This window comes from Mytilus californianus, unplaced genomic scaffold (assembly GCF_021869535.1).
Source record: "Mytilus californianus isolate M0D057914Y unplaced genomic scaffold, xbMytCali1.0.p SCAF_7, whole genome shotgun sequence".
NCBI lineage: Eukaryota > Metazoa > Mollusca > Bivalvia > Mytilida > Mytilidae > Mytilus > Mytilus californianus.
In genome coordinates, this window is record NW_026262723.1 from 15510559 (window position 1) to 15525976 (window position 15418).

Consider the following 15418-nt stretch of genomic DNA (forward strand, 5'->3'; position numbering starts at 1 on the left):
GGGTTTGGGTAGAAATTAAAAGTGGAAGGGGGCGTCATTAAAATTGTCCGAATTTTCTTTTTGTTGTACATTTTCATGAATGAAATAATTGATATGCCTAAATTCTTCTTTGAAAATGTTTGGACGATAAGAAAAAAAATCAGAGTGATAGTGCACTTCAAACTTTACGATTGTAGCTAGAGTTTGTTTTCAAACACACCTTTTCTGTTGTGATGACTCATAACACAGACATTCCGCTTGACCCATATACTTGTGTGTTTAGTAATAACTATATGAATTGTTATGTAATGATATCAACATTTAGCCTTAATATATACAAGTAATGGAATCAGAAGCGATATATCATTTATTTTTGTTTTATAAATGTTAAGGCCAAAGCAGTCGAATCAAACATGCATGAAGGTCAAAGGGTGTACCTGACTTATTCGTCACTATCAGATGTTCACGGATTTTGTTCCAACATACTGTTGAATCGAGTGGTCCTTGACTAAAGCTCAAATCACGTTCGTCGTAATCATTTATTTAGATAACTGATGCATACTTTTTGACTAACAGTAACAGATCAAGTGGTATTCATATGCAGATTAAATGTAAGTTCTAATTATATATTAACAATACGATATAATAGTAATGTTTGACTAAGTTTTTGTATAAAACTTTGTTCGTTCTTTGAGGATTGTGTTCCCTTTTGCTGTTTAAATGCTTAACATATGAAAGGTTCATAGAAAACCAAATAGCCTTTCCCCTAGTACTTTTTTATATGAAAAGTCGGTACTTAATCGATAGAGGATCATAACCGCATGTAGTGCTAGCAATGATTTCCCTAAAACAAGCTTTAGAATAATATAATATTTAAAACCAAGTACAAATATGACATATTCAAATACACCTTCTAGGGTGTGCTCGACTTTAGGGACCCATAATAAAAAAAGATGCGGTATGATTGCCCATGAGCCAACTATCCACCAAAATTCGAATGAAGTGGATGAAAGCAATTAGAGGCAATCGTACGGCCTTCGACAATGAGAAAAACCCATACCGTATAGTCGGCTATAAAAGGCCCCGACATGAAAGATATGAAACAATTCAACAATAACAAAATCAGCACGTTATTTTGTAAAGGAAGTGGCTATTTTCACAATCAATCGGCTGCAATATTACATGTCATAATGAACTGACCAGTGAGTAATAAATGTTTAAAATGTAAAAAAAACCAAAATCACTCGTGAAATTTGTGGGTTTTCTGTAAACATTTAGGCTTGATTTGCCACAGTTCTAATTTATAATTAAGATTTATGATTTCTTCTGTATACATGTACCTGTGTATAACGAAATTTTCACATCGCAATAAAATAAAAACAGCAAAGATACTGAATAAAAGAGACATGCCTTTTTGTACACATACCAAAGGGAAACGTCGTTCACAGGAATAATACGTATCGCTTCATTTCATTCATTATAAATAGAAAAATGGGTTTTTTGTGACAAATAAAGCCATTTTTTTTTGCAAAAATCCACAGACTTTATTAAGGAGATTTTTGTTTTTAAAACATTTTAAGCATGGTAGATTTCTAACTTGTGTGTCCATATAAAAGTAAGTGGACATGAAATGATTGCCAATGATACATCTCTTCACCAGAGACCTAATGACGTGTAAGTTAACAACTATAGGTCACCTGTGTGTCCATACCCTGACTTGGGACAGGTACATACAGAGAGTAATTTATGGTTTTAATAAACATCATATATAATCAAATTAAACCACGTGTCGGAGTCACTCAAGTCGAGCGCACCTTATAAGGTCCTTTTTGTACTTGTTCTTATCTTCTTTTCGAGATTTCATTGCTAGCTTTGCATACAGTAGACAGTAATAATAGTTCTCTATCTTTCTACGGTTTTCACAATGAATTAGTTGATTATTTTTTTCCATGAATATAATACACTTTTTATATAAAATACGAATGAAAGCTTTTTAAAGTGCATATCTCAATGTTCTTTATACTATTTATGGAAAAACTAAAACAAGTATTAGAAATGAGATTGGAAACGGAGAATGTGTAAAAGAGACAACAACTCCACCAAAAAGCAGAAACACCCAAGGCCACCAATGGGTCTTTAACGCGGCGAGAAGATCCCGCATCTGCAGCTTCAGCTGGCCCATAAACAATAATATATACTAGTTCAGCGAAATGGACGTCACACTAAACTACGAAATTACATGCACGACTTTTTCGATTATCTTTGCATTTACGTTGGGGTGAAGTTTAGTAAAATTGAACGTGCACCGACATGGCATGCGAAAATTAAATGCAGTGTTCAAGTTGTAATCTATTTATATATTGCACTGAAAGCTTAATTTCAATAGTTCATGTAGTAAATATTAATTTAGAACAGCCCATTTTTAAAACAATTTGTTTTTGGTGCAAAGAAATACAAGTAGTTTAAGATAACTGAACCAAACTTGCAAGTCATCTTGGCGTTCGTCGCGTTTTTTTCTCAAATGCAACATTATTTTTCAAAGGACGATGATTAGAAAGTTTGTAGTTATAGTCAGACCCCCCTTCCCTCCCCCGGAAAAAAATCGCTTACCTCCGTAGATGTATTTATTTATACATCCCACACAGCAAAACGTACTGAGAAAGGATTTTTACTGCCGAAACGGGAGACCTCCAAGGATGACCATATTTATATATCCAAGTCAACCCTTGGGATGAAAGATTGATCGAGATAATATTATCTGTAACTGATTTTACATAACAAACGTGCCCAAATTAACAATCAAGCGCCATACAAAAATGAATGATAAAATAAGACACATGTGAATGAATAACGAAGAGTACACTAGCCACAGGCACTGATCTGTTGTTAGATGACACTCAATTTCAATGGTAGTTTTAAACGCCGAATTCTGTACTCATTGCTTTTTGGAAATTTGTAGAAAAATACATTAAAAAAAAATCGACAAATCAATTTAAACAAAATATTTTGGAAAAGTAATTTGAAGATTACAGGACTAAGTTTTTACTTGACACACGCCAAGAGATGTATTCAATTGACAGATTGTTTTAGCAAATGATTAAGTTATTGATTTCAGGTTGTATTGTTCATTGAAACCAGGGGCAGTTGCAGAATTTTTTAGGGTGCCTTAATTCTATAAAATGAAATAGATACTGCCGAGCGTAGTGAGGCTAATAATATTTTGGACGACTTGTGCTAAAAAAATCATATGAATCGTGAGAAACGTGAGATTTAAAACATGTTTGACGATCCCCACGCCCTCTTCACCCTATCCTGGATCCGCCACGAGATACAATAAAAAGACTAAAATGGTTTATTTTAAGACGAGGATGGAAATTAGCAGAACCTGAATATAATTAATTGCACTAATTGCACTGGTAAAATAATGTGTCTTAAAAGTTACAGTTATAAGAGAAAACAAAGTAGGGAGGAACTTAAAAGAAAAAAAAACAAAAACAAAAAAAAAACGTGTAATTCATGTATTTCAACTGGCCCATATATTTAATTCAATTTAGTTATTTCAATCAGCAAAATTTAGAAGGTGAATAGAATAAAAAAAATTCAAATGAATTCAGATACACTGATACATTTTTCTGGTGGCATGGATTGTCAGTTGTAACCGTTAAACACAAACAGGTTTAATAAGAAGAAAATAACAATAAGAAAAAACAATTGTGCCGTGTTTTATCACATCGAACACACAAATGTTATGATGTTGACAAAATTAACTCCGAGCCGACACATCTTTACAGTGGGAAATCTAGTGACAAAATACAACCTCCCCTGTAAACACCGAAAACTAGATCTTTTCAATGTTTGTCCTATTTTAGCAAGGACGCTATCAATTATAAATTCACGGGAAAACGTTCCGGTAAATAATAAAGATAGAAATAAGTTGAAATAAAAACAAAACTTCCATTTAATGTTATCATTTCCCTCCTTGAATAGAAAACGACGAGTACAGCAGACTATAGGAGCTTAGTGTAAAATTGGTTTAAAATGTTGCTATGCGAATAAATTCCTGGAGTACCAACTTCAATTTATTGTTTTACTGGCTGTATACCTCTCTGGAACATGCTAATTATCCGTATATATATGCAGCTAGATCAGAGAAAATCGGGGACAAAATTCCAAAGGAATCGATTGATATGCAGCAAAGATTGGCACTTTTGAAATTAAGTTACTAAGCAAATTCAAACGGACCTTATCCCAATGTAAACATTTAACGTGAATAGATCGAGAAAACCGCAAATACGTGTACAAAAAGCGAGACGACCTTTTCTTAAAATTGTATAAAAACTATTAAAAAGATGCCTACTTTATAAGAATATTTATCTTTAATTTTGTAACCTGCACAGACAGACTTTTATATTGTTACAATGTATATTCATGAAAAGACAATATTTCTATATCGAAGTTTCATGTAACAAGTGCAGACCGGTGTACTCGAAAACTTAGATAGTGAAAAATAGGTATATTTTGGGAAATTGTAACATGCTAAGGACTTTGTGGAACACTCCAAAAATTGGTGACCCGAAAGATCTTTAGATTTGGTATGTACATGATATTTTCCAATTTTTGTTTTATCAATATGCAGCAAAGATTGGCATTTTTTAGATTTCAGTTTCACAAGCTTCTAATGCAATTATCTCGATAAATACTGAACATAAAACATCGTGTATTTGCATGTATATTTCTAATAACACAGTTTAACAAATAATTTCTTTAAAATGTACAATTGTTATTTAGAAATAACTTTTTATCAGTGTCGTCACCGGCATTATTTTATTATTGATTTTCTCGACTCTTTCATAAGAAGAGGTAATTTTCTTTTGTTCTTTTTCACTAGATTTCCCACTGTTTACTCTTACTCTTAAATGCCGTCTGATCAACGAAGAAGCAGCGTATGCCAATATGTCTAGTATTTTGTTTAATCCTGCCGTGAATTAAACCAGATGATGACGCTACCAAGAGAACATAGGGGTGGCATAAATTGAGAGATAAAATGTGAAAATAGCAGAATCTGAAGCGAGTCGATATGCTTCGTTTCTCTTTTTTATTCGTTCTCACTAGACCAAATAGAAGTCAAACAAGTCTGAATTTAAAAGTTAATAAATCTGGGTACACCTTTTACACACACACTAAAAGAAAACTAGATACATTTCGATTCGTGTAAAGTTTCTTTTCACACTGGCATTGAACTTAAATAAGAAAAATTCACACGGTTAGAACGACAAATATGGGTCATATTAAATACCCATAGTATTTTAGATTCTTAAACTGTAAATTATATTATATAAATTTATACACACTGTGTATGACCCCAAATGAGATAAATATACATTCAATATGTAAGACTCAAATCTATGGTGGGTTCCAAATGTATGGCAGATTCCTAATCTATGGCAAATATGACGTTACAAATCAAATCTATGGCAGTTTTTTTGTTTTCTCCAAATCTATGGCAGATCTTGAAATTGCGTAATTTTCCCGGGAAAAGAGTAAGACGTTACGCGCGATGTTCGTGCCTATAAGCGTAACAGACGTTATCGCTAAAATTGGACGTTTTTTATGGTTCAGACGCTACAAAAATACTTCTAGAATAAGTAACGTTAATAACAATTGTACTATAATGATATGTATTCCCAATACAATAAATATGATCACTTATTGCAAACCATTTGACCTCTTTTAAAATGATTCATTTCAATCTAATTCTAATACAGATAAAACGAGAACTGTGATCACGATCACCTCCCCCTTTCCCCCTCAAATTAAGATTATCTCAAGTAACAGTTGTCAGATTACATTATCATTTTTTATGCACATCTATGCACATAGTATACTACACTAATGTAATGTTTCATTGAAATCCAATAAACGTTTTAGAATAAGTTGCGCTTAAGGTCCCTTTACGTGAGAAGTTTCGAAACAATTTCGAATGAAAAGTTCATATCCGTGTTTGGAACAAATGTCGGTTTACATTCCAAATCAATTTCGTGACTTATACTGAACCGGACAACCGTCAGTAAACTCATGAATAACTTTTACATCATATCGAATCGAATCTAAATACTCCTTGACAAGGGTTTGAACTTTTTGGGTAAAAAATTGGTCATGTTTCTCATCCGGGCTTATTACAAAGAAATGTTCAGTGATAATACATGGAATATCCGGCAAACTTTCTACTCCGTATATCTCCAGAATTGCATGTCGATAAATTACGGACACATGGATAGATACCTCGGTGCGCTGAAAATAAGTTTGTTGAAGTTCAAACTTTTCTTTGCAACCGTAGTTTTCGGAATAGTCATGAATTATAGTACAGTGATTAGGTAATAAGTTTTCTTTCAAACATTTAAGTTGTGCATTTTGCCACTGTGCACGGTACTGATGTCCAGCGAATTTGTCTAAAAGTTCTCTAAAGTAATTAAACATATCACCCGGTTTAGTGCATTTTCTGACAAGTGTAAGTTTTTTTCTTAGAATTCACAGTGATATATTCGTACCGTTCCCAAGATACATTGGGAGATTCATCCGAAACATTCAACTATTCGTCCGTAAATTTTAATAACGAAAATCCACATTTACTACATTCACGATCTAAACACGCCTTCGAGTAAGAATTATTAACTTGATCCTTATCACATAGAGTAGCAACGGCGATATCAGTCAGGTGTTCATAAACAGGGTACAAGTTTTGCTCGAAATCTAAAATGTTCGGAATCGTGTATTTTTTTCTAAACTCCATTGTTTTTTAAAACAAAAATCTGGCTTCTACGTGGTAGCGACAACAGCACGTAACACGATCCTTTGGTCTTGCTGACCGGACAAAATACGGCTTTAATCTCTCAAATGTTCTTTGGTTCATTTTTATGTTTGGATTATTTATACAAAAGTCATTAAACACTTCAATTTGAGATTTATCAAGTATATATATAGGATGTTTTCAAGAATTGTTTGGGGCCGATACGGATACGCTTTGTGTCATTTTTGTTTCCAGACGGACGGGATGTATTAGGATCTGTCCAAATATTGTACGCGATTTTCTTTACATCGTCAGTAATAGCATCTTTCCTCTTTTCTCTCTCAAGATATGTCCCACATGACTTTTCAGAAGTAAATATTTGCGTACGTACTCTTTTTCCTTTCGATAGCCGTTTAAGGGGAAGTCCCAACTTTCTTGAAAGCAAAGTTTTCTTTCGTTCTTTAGTTATGTTTTTACCACTCGTGCTTGCTACGATTACACTTAATGCAGTTCTTGCCGAATCAGATTTGAAAATTTTGCCAGTTCGACTATATCTCTTTAAGATCAATTAGAACAGCATTGCCAAGTTGAATGTCTGTTTTTTCTTTAGGCGTCACAACAAACTTTAATTTTTCAAGCGATTGAACAGTTGGGGAATGTTTATTGTCTAAACACGTGGCTATTACTGCAACTCTTTTCTTCGGTGTTGTAGGGAGTGTCCTCTTCATTGACTTTACAGCCCTGCTTTTCTCCATCTTATTCGAAAAAGTGTTTTTAATGTCATTTATAGTGTTTATAGTGGTAACTTTATTTTGAGTTTTCCTATATTTTCTTTTCCGTTCAATTTCATAAAGTCGTTTATCAGCTTTAAACTGCCTTTCTTTTTTTTTCTCTTGGCCGCGGAAGTTTCGGAATAACCACAATTGTGACATTTTTGTTTTAATGCATTCATTCTGTCTTTTTTCTTCATTTCGTAGTTTTGTTTACATCTTTCTCTGTTTTTCTGTGCCTTTTTCTCCTTCCACATTTCCAATCTCAAAGCAGACGTGCTTTTATTAACTGCAAATTAAGATCATTACCAAAAATTTATGATTGAGTTTTAAAAAATGGAACGCTTGTGTAAAAGAAGCCTCTTTAGTGCTAAAAGATAGAAACGCATAAAAGAAATGCCCTTACAATTGCGCACCCAAGTTTTACTCGTTTTAAAAACTTTGAAAGTTCTGCACCCAAGTTAAAATTTGCGGGTAAAATAAAACATGCAATCTGTTCCGCGTCGAGAGCAACACTTATTAATATACGGAATAACAAAAAGGATCCGAAAAATCAGTAACATATAGATAAATCAAATCGTAGCTTAAAAGGTCACTCTCTATATATAGTTGAACAATGCATGCATGCACCGACAATCGACTAAGTTGTGCGCTTGTTCTGTGTGTTTTTATGGCGCCGCGTTTTTTGTTGTTTTCACCATTCGAAACGACGTCAGGTTGCCGCCGTAATAAATTAAATGCGTGTGACATCTTTTTCACCATTTTTCAAACATTTTTTTTTTCGGAAAGTACGAATGCTATGGAGATCAATATAGATATTTTAAAAAGACTAGAAAAATAACATGTCTATATTAGAATTTCATTGTCGACAATCAAGTGCAAAACTAAACATAGTTAACTTTAATTATGACTCTACGAAACGTTTTTGCAAAAAATGAACGTGTGACATTTTATTCACCAAATTAAAAAATTTAGCATTTTTTTTTGTTTTTGTGTTTGAACGATTTTGCTTTTGAAATTAATTAATTACAGAAAAACAACATTATACTAGATATATCATTTTCTCACCTGATGACATCATTTATCCGTATTTTTGAACTTTTTTCGTTAAAGTAGTTTCGGAAACGGAGATGGGACACAAAGAAACTTTGCCGATTTGCCTGGCGATACAGAATATGATGTCATTAGCCGTCACTTAGCCGTCATACAAATACGTCATAATGGGTTGCCATTTAATGGCAATTCGTGACAAAAAAATAAAATAAAAATCGGCTAAAAAAGAAGGCGAAAAGAAGGTTTATACTTCAGTTTTCATCGTCAAATGTTACCCGGGACAACCCTTTATTTCTCCAAAATCCAGAATCAAATGCTTATCAACTCGAACAAATGCGTTTTATATTGTTTTAATGGAGATAAATGAACAAGGACATTTATATCCAGCACATTGATATCTTTGTTTTAATTAAAATACGTTTTTTTTCTGCACCTGCAGCGCAGTTTTACTCACGAAACATGCAAAAAACGTAAACGGTACGAACATCGCGCGTAACGTCTAACATATAGCGTCACAATTAAATAACGCCATAATTACGTCGTAGTCGCTGGCGCTAACGTTGGCAGAACCGGCATAGATTTGAACACTATTTATAATTTTTTCTTTTAATTGTATGATGTAAACCAAAAACAAATATTTAGCACGGGGCTCACAGATTTCAAATTTTTACAAACAAAAACACAGAAAACACTCTCCCTCTAAAAACAATTTGCCGATGGTTTAAAGAAAGATGTGCTGTACTGTCCGAATCCCGCGATGAATAAAGGCACGGCTGTTTTTAGCAGTGGATATTTTAGGAAAGGAGTTATAATTAATATTTTAGCATCTACGCCTGGCAAAGTATATGAAGTGAGAGATGAAATTACAGGATACCACTTTGACTTAAATCGTCATTAGTTAAAAAAAAATTGATTAACGCTCAAATAAGTATTATATGAAAAATTAAACTGTTCTTTAAAATTCTTTTCATAAAAAAACTGCTTTCTTGTTTGTCATTGCTTCGCATCACGGTGCGAAGCTATTAGTTTCAGTTGATATACACGCCATCTTAAAATAATTACTTATCACATATAGATTCTGATTGGTTGCTTTATGATGCGACTGAGATATAGCAACAGCTATTGGCCTAAATGAGATAAAGAATTACAGACTTTTCTCGTCTCAGGATAAGACATCAAATGCCGGAAAATTAACTATGTGTATTTCAGTTCCGAACAACTGTCATTTATTCATGTTCATTTTATTATGCATATATTGCACACTAAAATTCAATATTGAAATATCAATTATTAATACGTGTTTATTTGCTGTGTTAATCTGCAATATGCACGATTTGTTTTTTTCTTAACAAATGTTCCTATACAATGTTTACAAAAATGCATTATCTGTATTTTATAACTTCTGCCAATCTAGGCACACCTCCAGAAAGGCACAACTCCAGAGTCGTGTCTATTTGTAAATGTTTTAATTTTCAACAAGTAAAGTGAACAAAATTTTAAAAGCATAGGTGTATAACGCACACTCTTAAATTAGAACAACATCATTTTCCGGGGCGCATCATTTTAATCCTGAAGTCTGTATTATGGTATGGAATGTTTGTTTCAAAAATGTTTATAAACATGCTTCCGTTTTCATACATTTTCACTTGTTTAAGAAAAGGCGTCGGTCGTATATGTAGTGCTTTGTTTTCCATATGCACAAAATTTGCCATAGATTTGGAAACAACAAAAATCCGCCATACATTAGGAAATTACAAAACTTGCCATAGATTAGGATTGTAACAAATCTGCCATAGATTTGGGATGGCATGACGTCATATTTGCCATAGATTAGGGATCTGCCATAGATCTGGAACCCACCATAGATTTGAGTCCTACAAATATATCATTGCATGATTGTCAAAATAGTTTTAGCTTTTAAATTAGAGAGTATTGAAAAACATATGTAATTACAAGATATCGAACTTCACGATAAATTTTAATAGTGAAAGAAATTCTATAAAAACTGACGAACGCTCGACTATGTCAACCAACGGAATGACTGGAGGTTGCACTTCTGTAAATATAGACAATGCAATTTCCCATAGGAACTCCCTTTACGGCTAAAACTGTGCCACTGTTACTATGAGGTTTCGTAAAAAATTATATCATAGAATGGAAAGTTGATATGCACTACTATGTTATTCAAAGGTCAAAACATAGGGCTGTGCGGCATATTTTCAACATTTATATACCCCGAACTTCTAAGAGTAAACTTATACTAAAATTATGTACTATCCCTCCCTTCACTTTGGGTCTTCCTCAGAATTCAATTTCGCCGCTACCATGTGTATTTATACTGGTAACATTCCCAAGTTATTTCTCTGTGAGATAAAATATAAAGATCATATCTTGGAACCAGTACGTAAACAAAACAAAATATCTAGGAATATTATATATCTACCAAAAAAAAAACAGCTGTATTTACAAAGTGCAACTTGGACAATAACTTCATATTCCTGGATTTGTACGGCATTGTTCGAAGAAAACATTTGGGTTAAATCTGGTGCTATTATAGCTAGATAATGAAACCTATATTATAGATTAGTTTTCAACAGCGTAATTACGTATTTTTGGATTTAACATCACTAAGGGTCAAAACATTTAAAACGTTTGAGAGCATGCGAACAAAACCAACGGCCTGATTAATGACAACACAATACACGAAATAAAAACAAATATCACAGACAGCAAACAACGACAACCAGTGAATTACAGGCTCAACACTTATGACATGGACATATAATGTGGTGGGATTAAACCTTTTTAGGTGTTTTGGTGTACGCTCTTGAAAATATTACCGAGCATGCATTAGATTTTACGCCGAATTACTTCAAAGTGTAACTAATGCACCATAGAAATATTTTTGTGTATAATGCTTTTATTCATTTCACAGTTGCTACAGTGTAGAAGTTCTTCAATTATATACTGAAGTAGACGTATGTCAAGAGATGATTTATTGAACGGTATTCTTAATTCAGTAAAAAGTATTTTAAGCTTTTTTTACGATCGTAAAATAAATAGGTAAATAATATGTGGAAAAGTCAATCGAGAATAAGGAGTAAAAGATAGACAAACAACACAATGCTCATTTGCGTCCGCAAATGTAATCCCCCGCCGAATTCTGTTATATTTGTTTTTCGTTCATTGTTTTGTCATAAGTCAGGCCGTTATATTTCTAGGTTAAATAACTAGACGTTTTGTCAGGTCGTAGCTATTCATAGATTGATATGCGCTATGGGTTTCACTCATTGTTGAAGGCCGTACTGTGACCTTAAGTTGCTACAGTAACATATACGTCAGTTGGTCTCTGGTGGATAGTTGTCTCATTGGCAACCTTATTTTATTTAATTTTCCAATTTTTCAAGTTTCACGTTAATTTTACAATATCTTGATGGTAAACTATCTGAATCAAAACCTGTAACCTCATTCTGGACGGTCTACCAGACGGACGGACGCACATACCAGACACCACAGTGCCCCCTCTATTGTAGACGGGGCTTACCAATTAAACATATGGATATATAAACATGAAATAATGTATAAAGCTTTATATTGTTAGTGCCTTATCTGTAGTATTTTTATGGCTGGATATTGATTGTTTAATGAGTAAATATTAGAAATTTTGTAGATGTTTTATGCCAATCAATATATGTAACCTTAATGATTAAATATTTTGTGTATCATTATCATTATTATTTATACAAAAATAACATGTAGATTGTATTATCTATTCATTATTGTATAAGCTGTCACACATGTTGCAACGACAAAGTCATTACATTTTAAGATCGTGATTGGAAACAGATCATATTATTTTTTAGCATAATTACTCAAAAGACATGCATCTTTCATCACCGTTCAAAAATCAGACATTGAAATTATGGTTGTCGTTTGTTGCTGGTGTTCTTGCCAATGCGCTATTGGGACCATCGGAAATATTCTATATATATGCAAATGAGCTTCAAGTCATATTTAATATCAATAAGAAACAAGGTAAGTTCGTTATGTTTAACCCGAAACCAAAGAAATTGCAATTCAGTGGGGCGGAAGGACCCTTTTTCGACCTTTTTTTGCGGGTATTCGGGGATTTACAGTTATCGGCTCTGAGTAATTTTTCGGAATCTGTGAAAAAGTGCTTTAACATTTTTTTCGGGAATTAATGATTCATCGTTTTATTCGAATGACACCCACTCTTCGGATCCCTCCTCTTGCCCCCCTTTCCCCCAGTTCAGAAAAGCATATCTGCCTAGTTAGTTATCTTTATCGAAGACTGAATTACTTCCGATATTTTAAAATGATGTACTCAATAAGTGTCATGTACACATACAGTATATAGCAGGTAAATTTCCGTCGAAATCAGAATAAAACTTGACACTGTAACATTGTATTTATTAATATGTGTCACATAGATTTTTGAATTCTATTATTTTCCAAATACTTCATTTCTTTTTATATTGCAGTCATACAAGTTTAAATAGCGAAAATATCAAAGATATTCTAATATTATTGAATAGTTCAAATGAAATATAAAATTTAGCTTACGCAATTAACACCATGAGCTATCATTTAATCATAAATCAATGTTAGCATGGTTAGTTTAGATATGCCTCTAAACACTTACACATTTAACTAAATGCTAGAACACACCCGCGACATCGCGGGTCCTTGGCTGAATAAAGTACCTACGCCTTATTTTTAGCCCGGATGTTTAGTATTTGTATTGTCATTTGATAAAGTCATGCTGATTATAAGGTGCACAGTTTTCTCTGCTTTCAAAATATTTCTGTTTGAATCCGTCCTGCTTTTCTTACTACAACCGGAAACTACTTGTAGATATATTTTTTTGGTCAATGATTGAATTTAGTTGCATCAATCTCTGTATAATGACGAAGTTTGGGTGTGATTATGACCCGTGTATATAGCAAATCCCAAATACACTGTTTGGTGGTGCGCCTGATAGAGGCAGAACGTACAGATAAGGTAACAGGTACTATTGGTATCGGTATCGGATTCGACCCGGAACTTGTTAATTTCTGGTTATATGAATTATGTGGAAAACAAAAGGGCCTGGAATGGTGCAATTTTTTAATCAACACCGTTGCCCTATATTAGTTATATATAAAGTTGAATTCTTTGATTCGTCGTTTTAACGTCATGCCGGCTAACAATTTGAACCTAGTTATTTTAGTAGTATTGATGACGTTTTCAATACAATTATTAAAATGCAACCGGTTAAGCTTTAAGCTTTAAGGACTAACTTTTATTGTTTTTCTTATTTTATTAGTTGAAATGTTCGCGTCCATCCAGACTATAGGAAATGGAATTGGATTCGTGTTATGTACGTTTACAGATTCATTGAATCCCATATGTTTCTTGGTGGTTGGTTTCGTGTTTACTCTGATTGGGCCGACTGTATTATGGGTGGCGACATTAGATCAGCATATGACAAACAGTAACTGTTACTTCATTATGTTTGGATTTCTATGTAACGGTGAGTGTATGGGTTATCAATTAAGGACGATATTCAGTGTATATAAAGTGCGAATCCAGATAGTTCGTTTTCACTGTCATAAGCGAGTATTTCTATTGTAGAGCAAAGGATGACAGGAATAACTGCGTTTGTTTACGTTTTGAAAGTACAAAATAATTGATTTGAATGTATTTTTTTAACACAATTTCATTAGAATATGACTTTACAGTGTACAATAACATGATTAAAGTCCAAAAATATGTTAATAAAGTAACAGAATCTAGAATAAAGTTATTGAAAGCGATTCATTTTTACATTCGGACGTTGCGCGTTTTTAAGCGATAAAAAATAAACTGAGAGAAACCGATATATGATATTCAAAATATTCTGAGATATGTACACAGTTCGTATACAAAAATATATTATACAAGTTGTAAGTCATCAATATTTATTAAAGAATTCTAATTTTAACTCGAACTGTACTTGCTGAATGACAAAACGCACGTACATGTATGTTTACAAACATCGGTCACAAAAACTCGCTTAAAAATGCTTCAAAGATGCAAACATTAAATAACTTAAAAAAAAAAAAAAAACCTGATATATGTGCAGGTTAGTGAGCGTATCTTCCTCCAGAATAAATCCCACATACCTAGTTCATTGTAATTATTATGATTTTTTTTTAAATAGTCATCAGTTTATGAAATTGTTTATACTGTACAGTTTGTTACGCGTTATCGAAACAGTACTGTATCCTTCGTTGCTTAAAATATCGAGAAGAACATAGGATGTCTCCTTTGAAATACCAATCTTTTATTTTTTGTAACGACTTTACTAATTGACATTTCTAAGATTTCATATTGAAAATTAAAACACCTGAATTGTGTGTATGTTTAATATGGGATCAAGAGGAGCCCATTCATCCGAAGCACCTGATTGCAATTTAATTTCTGAGATTTCGTGAAAATATGTAGTATTTTGATCCTGAAGTCAAGGTCACAAGAAGGTCATGATGATATGCAACACATCGTCCTGAGTTTGCTATTAGCATGATTAGTTTGTCAGGAATTCGAAAATATTCGGGAATAGAAAATCCATGAGTAAAACGTATTTTTATCGCGAATTATCCTTGAAAAGTTTTATAACTTGATTAAAAAAGCTTTGAAAGTTGCCAAGCAGTGTCATTATGTTTTATACATATTTTTATCATGTTGATCGGATTTTTAGTTGTCAAAATGCAGTACAGGAATTATCAATGAACGGTACTAAACAAAACGCTATAAAGACAATGAAACATAACGAGATTCGGAATTTGGT

General features: G+C 33.1%; 1 long non-coding RNA gene across 1 annotated transcript; it reads left to right on the forward strand.

Moving 5' to 3' along the window:
- The first annotated feature begins 478 nt into the window (after nucleotides 1-478).
- Nucleotides 479-14083, forward strand: LOC127708945 (uncharacterized). The gene is made up of 3 exons (XR_007985443.1): nucleotides 479-590; nucleotides 12453-12624; nucleotides 13916-14083. It is a non-coding gene; the product is annotated as an uncharacterized LOC127708945 (long non-coding RNA).
- Nucleotides 14084-15418: the final 1335 nt, after the last annotated feature.